Source organism: Procambarus clarkii, chromosome 73, assembly GCF_040958095.1.
Source record: "Procambarus clarkii isolate CNS0578487 chromosome 73, FALCON_Pclarkii_2.0, whole genome shotgun sequence".
NCBI lineage: Eukaryota > Metazoa > Arthropoda > Malacostraca > Decapoda > Cambaridae > Procambarus > Procambarus clarkii.
The window spans coordinates 20,356,585-20,363,287 of NC_091222.1; positions in this window are offsets into that span (position 1 = coordinate 20,356,585).

Sequence of the window (6,703 nt, forward strand, 5' to 3'; positions counted from 1 at the left end):
ATACCACCTCACTCAAATGTAGATATAAACAAAATCGAAGATGTGTAAGTTCTATTCAGTTGTGTATGTGTTAACTAAAGTCTTTGAAAATGTAATAAGTTTTACGAAACGTGCTCAAGTGTCGCGTCAGACAAGAAATAAAAATGAATTTTGGAGAATTGATTTTTGAATTACCTCCAACAGTGAAAAGAAATGTACGAAAGATTGAGAGAATTCGTGTTAGAATTATTAATCTTACTTTTTCGGTCATATTTTATAATATATGTCTACAGGAAAGACTGCTACCAAAATATACTAATATATATATATATATATATATATATATATATATATATATATATATATATATATATATATATATATATATATATATATATATATATATATATATATATATATATATATATTGTGACGATAATCTCTTCCAAGAGAGATTGAGCCTGCTCTTCCCTATATCATTCACGTAATTTTACAAGTACAAGATACTCGACGGCTTGTACAATGGGCTTGATATCTGCAGAAATTCAACCTGGAGATCTCTACATCAAGGGGTCTGACAACATCATAGCCGACGCCCTCTCCAGAGTCTATGAAATAGACGCAACTCCACCTATCACTCTACCACATGAAGACGTAACTTCTTCCTGAACCGCAGGCTTCGGGGGAGAGTTGTGACGATAATTTCTTCCAAGAGAGATTGAGCCTGCTCTTCCCTATATCATTCACGTCATTTTACAAGTACAAGATACTATATTGAAGATACGTCCACCAGTATCGCCAAACGTTTTGCCCTGGAAGCAAAGCGTACTCTGCACCACCCGACACCCCGGCTCCCCGCCCGCCGTCAACGAGCAAACTACCCATTCTCTGCCTGCCTGCTCCTGATTGGCTCGTGTATCGCCGACCGCACCTGCACCTGCACTCGCCCTCTACCTCAGTCGACGCCTGGGCCAGCTCATGCCGTACTCCTCAGAATATCTCTGTGCTCTTAGAAGTTGACATCTCTCTCTGGTAGACTAAGCCCTGGCTGTCGTGTACTAAGGGAGTTGGCAGCTTTAGCCAGTATTCTCAGCACCTGATTATCATTATTATTGTCTTGCACTTTATTTTGTTTTAGAGTAAATTTCACACCTATTAATTAATCATGTTTTGTTTGTTGACTTGTTTTGAATTTTACGTAAAGCAAGGGACTGTCTTTGTTCATATCTTGTTTTATAAAGTAATTTAAATTTCATTGTTTATATTTTGTGTTTTGTGTGTCTTCCCATTACCTTACCACAGACAAACAGGCAAGCAGTCTTTTTTTCTGTAAGTGTGACAAGGCATTGCCACCTGTCATTGGAGGACTGCCGAACATCAACACTCCAACACTTTACCGTCACAATATATATATATATATAAATCACACTTGTCACGGCCCTGGGAACAATACAAGAAATTAAGACCACACTGTGGTACACTCCACAATAATCATTACCAGGAATCACTGACATTACACACACACTAACCTGAGCACTCAGTGTTGGAATTCCACACCTGCAATACTACACATGGAAATAATATCACTCCGTCCCACGGACGATCAAAAATGATTTAATTACCACAATGGAATAATATAATATTATGTATACTCTGTTTCCGTGTGTACCCACACACACACACACACTGTACGTCTGTGTACACAAGACGTAAGTCACTCTAGACTGACAAGATGACAACAAAGGGTGATTATCTCCTCGTCCACACTTCACTTCACCTCTACAGGTGCTGCGTGACAATGTGACGGAACACCTGACTTTCGAATTCAAGCTCTTAGAGACTAACTGATCACCACAAATACACACATAGGTACTTATTCATTCATGCTGCTGGCTTACACACCATTCCCATACATCAGGCACCCCGCTACGGGTGGCTGGCTCGCTCACGGCAGTAGTAGGTGGCGTAGGTGGCGGTAGGTGGCATAGGTGACAGAAACCTCCCCACCCTTCCCGAGCAAGCGTAATGCCCCCAACACTTTTGGCGCCAAAACACTGGCTCGAGATTTTTTTCCACGAATTTCTGAGAAAACTGCCCCTGAACACTTGGCACGAATTTCCCCCGTTCCCATCGACTGCTACAGAGAATATAGCTGCATGGAACGTTTTCTTTTTAATCACTGGTATGGGATCTATGAGTCTGTTACTGCTTGTATGCACATTACCCCACAATCCCAGATCACAAGATCTCTACCCACTGTATACTTTGTCTTTCTCCCCTTGGAGCGACGACTTCGGCCGGATTCTGTGACGACCGCCGTCGTAGATGAAGCAGGAGGTGAAGCAGTTGAGTAGTCAAGCCACCACGACGTCCTATACTCAATTTGGCCGAATTGAGTACAGAGAGCGTCTTGACAAAGTGGCAGCTGGGTTCAGAATGACGCTTACATCGGCGATTCCCGCGTCCTCCTTGAAATAACCAATGAGAGGAAGGCATACAGCGGCCTACCCCTCTCAACCAATCAGCGACGGTAAACCATAGCCCCTAGGGCAACTCCAAGATGGCCGACCAACATGGCGGCTCAAGCTGTTTACTAAGATGGCGGCTGTTTCCATGACGACGCCCACAGCTCACCCACGATTGGGGCTTAGCTTGTTTCCGAGTCTCGAGTCTCGCTTCAAGCCATACAATGAGATGATGCTATCGGCATATCTCTGTCCACAGACGTGCTACCCCGGCCAGGGTAACATTTCTGGACTGCTGGTGACTGGGGCTCTCACATGAGCCCAAACACTAGATGTTTCGGTTGCTGGTTACCAAAGTTAAGTCCGCACACTTAACAAGTGCTCTTAACAAGTGTACTGGCTCCCACAGGCATAAGAGCACTATTGTAAGTGAGCTGGTGAACCATCCCTTCATATGTAGACGGCTTTGATGCTAATTCGATTCAAAGTTATAAATGTAAATAATAAAAACATGTGAAAGGAGACATTGCAATATTTTTTTTTTTTTTTGAGATATATACATTCTTGTATATATCTCAAAAATGTTGTTACATTCTTGTACAGCCACTAGTACACGTAGCGTTTCGGGCAGGTCCCTGGAATACGATCCCCGCCACGAAGAATCGTTGTTACAACCAAGTACACATTTTACTGTTGCGTTAAACAGAGGCTACAGTTAAGGATTTGTGCCCAGTAAATCCTCCCCGGCCATGATACGAACCCATGACAAAGCGCTCGCGGAACGCCAGGCGAGTGTCTTACCACTACACCACTACACGACGGAGACTGCCAATAATCTTAGAATGTTTAGAAAGCAGGTGGGGGGCTACGAGCCCCCTCTTAGGAGGAGGTGTTTATGTAGTTGATATGACAGATAAAACAAATGTCTTGAATCGGTTAATTAGCCAACTGAAAATTAGAAAGGTAGGGTCCAAGAGCTAAGAGTTCGACCCTACAGCCACACAGTAAATACATACACACACACGACGCTAAACACCGTAACCGGTTGCTGTACCTGGCCCCTGGCCTAGACCCCAACATAACACAGTTACAGTTACAGCAAAAGCTGGAGATGCAGGCAGGAGTGAAAGGGAAGGTACTCCATTGGATGAGGAAGTACCTATGTAACAGAAGACAGTAAGTCACTGTGAGGGGTGAGGTCTCAGATTGGCGAGACATCACCAGTGGGGTCCGTAGGATTCAGTCCTTTGACTCATACTGTTTCTTATATATGTAAATGATCTTCCAGATGGTATAGAATCATTCCTCTCATTGTTTGCTGATGATCCAAAAATTATGAGGAGGATTAAGACGGAGAAAGACAGTATGGGGCTACAAGATGACCTAGACAGACTGAATGAATGATCCAACAAATGGCTACTAAAGTTCTACCCGAGTAAATGTAAGGTAATGAAACTTAGGCAGTGGAAACAGGAGGCCAGACACAGGATACAGAATGGGAGATGAAGTCCTTCATGAAATGGACAGAGAGAAACGATCTAGGAGTTGATATCACACCAAACCTGTCTCCTGAAGCCCACATAAAAAGACTAATATCTGCGGCGTATGCGAGGCTGGCTAACGTCAGAACTGTCTTCAGGAACCTATGTAAAGAATAATTCAGAACCTTGTTCCACTTATGTAAGACCAATCCTGGAGTATGCGGCCCCAGCATGGAGCCTGTACCTTGTCAAGCACAAGGCAAAGCTTGAAAAAGTTCAGAGATATGCCACTAGGCTAGTCCCAGAACTAAGAGGCATGAGTTACGAAGAAAGACTGCGGGAAATGCACCTCACGACAATGGAAGACTGAAGAGTCAGGGGAGACATGATCACTACCTACAAAATTCTCAGAGGAATTGACAGGGTAGATAAAGATAAACTGTTAAACACGGATGGCATGCGATCTAGGTGGAAACTGAGTACCCAAATGACCCACAGGGATGTTAGAAAGAACTTTTTCAGTGTCAGAGTAGTTAACAGATGGAATGCATTAGGCAGTGATGTGGTGGAGGCTCACTCCATACAGTTTTAATTGTAGATATGACACAGCCCAGTAAGCTCAGGAATTTGCACATCAGTTGATTGACAGTTGAGAGGCGGAACCAAAGAGCAAGCGCTCAACCCTCGCAAGCACAATTAGGTGAGTTCAATTAGGTGAGTACAGAAGGCGTTATGGAGCTTCCAAGCTACTAGGTGGATGTGGTAGTGGGTTTAATGTCCAGTAGTGAAGTATGTGCTTTTAATACATACTCACGCTTGCTCATACTTCATATTAATAGAAATACTCTCTATATTAATATTGTTGAAGTGACTTTACTTGTGAATTATTAGTATGTGAGGAGGCCTCATGTCAGGTGAGGTGAATGACGTCACAGGTAGTTGACCCATCAGGCTAAGCTAGTCAAGAGGCGCGGCGGGCAGTGTGGCGCAGGCCGGCGTCGAGAAAGGTGCTGCTCAGCGCCCGCCTCATTGGTTTTACTAAATTAGTCACCTGGACAGTCCTGTGCATGAGGTTACCTGCGTCAGGCTTACAGGCAAGTTACTCTAGATGATCAGTTATTTTATCACATTGTATTCTGTTCATAGAATTGTCTATATTTGCCGATTGTCTAAATAAACACAGTTACAAGATGTTAAAGCTTTATTTAAAATAGTGGATTTGCTCTGTTTTACCCATTTGTATATATAATAATGAGTAATAGACCTTTGTCTATTAGTACAGACTTTTACCAAGCTTAAGAATTTTTTTGAAGCTTAATAAAACAAAATATTCTAAAGCGACGCTATGTGATTAACTGTTCCACAACAGCAGCTTGTCAACTTTATTATGAAATTGAGCGTTCAACCACGAGCAAATGCAAAAAAAGTTTACAAAACTATTATAGTAGTGAAATTCTGGCAGTTATAATATTTGTTGTGAACTATGAGATTTCAATCCTTGAAATACGGACCAAAGACTTTTAATCTAGCAAGTGTCTCATTCCCCCCCCCCCCCCCCCACACACACACACCCACCATCCTGTGTGAATGAGACTAGCCATCCTGAGTCAGTGTCGTCCACGCTGCAGCCAACCCCAGAGACGCCTTAATTAACATTAACGTCCTGTGTAACCAAGTACTATATTTTGTCAAATATAAGTAAATATTAATGTATTTTTAAATTGTGAATAGTTCCATGATAGTTGAAGGAAATTTTGGCACCTGATTGTATTCCAACCTGTCTCCCTCGCCTAATTAATAATAATGTATAATAGTTCACGAATCAAAAGTTCCTAAATAAATCTTATGTTAAAATGTATGAACTGTTGAGTCAGTGCACGGACGAGCATAGACTGAAGACAAGATAAATGTGAAGCGGTCTTCACGTTCATGTTTGGCTGCCGGGTTAACGACCACTTGGCCGTTGTGTTGAGAACGGCCTGTGGATGAGTCAAGTCTGAGGTTAGGTTTTGCCTTTCTGAGGTAAGTCGGCTTTTTGGATCCACCAAAGTCTGACGTGATAGATTGTCTAGAGGGATATTTCTCAAACTTTGCATAGTGTTAATTTTAGTATTTTGAGGTATTTAATATGAAATTTCAGGTATGTACGAGGGTGTCTCAATACAACGGCAGTGCAGGTATGGTCAACCAGACCCAAGAAATTGGTCTCGTACAACGGTACTGCAGGTATGGAAGGATTAAAGCTTTCTTGAATCGCAGTTGATCATTATGTAGTATATAATATATATATATTCGCAACTAAGTACATAAGGCGAAGGGAACACTTTTAATAATTTTAATCGTTTAACACTATACCTTGAAGCGATGATCTTCTAATAGGTATAGTACTCTATGCATCAACCACTTCAGAGTGGTAAACCATTCTTCTGGCCCATAATTTCCAAATTTAGTTGTGGTGTAACATATGGTTAATGTTTAACATTTTCGGTAACATTTCAAACATCTTTCCCTCCCCATTCCACTCCATCCATCCTTCTTTTAGTCTGTTTTCTATTCCACCAGTCCAATTAATTACATTTAAAAATTAACCAAGAACATAAGAACAAAGGTAACTGCAGAAGGCCTATTGGCCCATACGAGGCAGCTCCTATTCTATAACCACCCAATCCCACTCATATACTTGTCCAACCCGCGCTTGAAACAATCGAGGGACACCACCTCCACCACGTTACGCGGCAATTGGTTCCACAAATCAACAACCCTGTTACTAAACCAGTA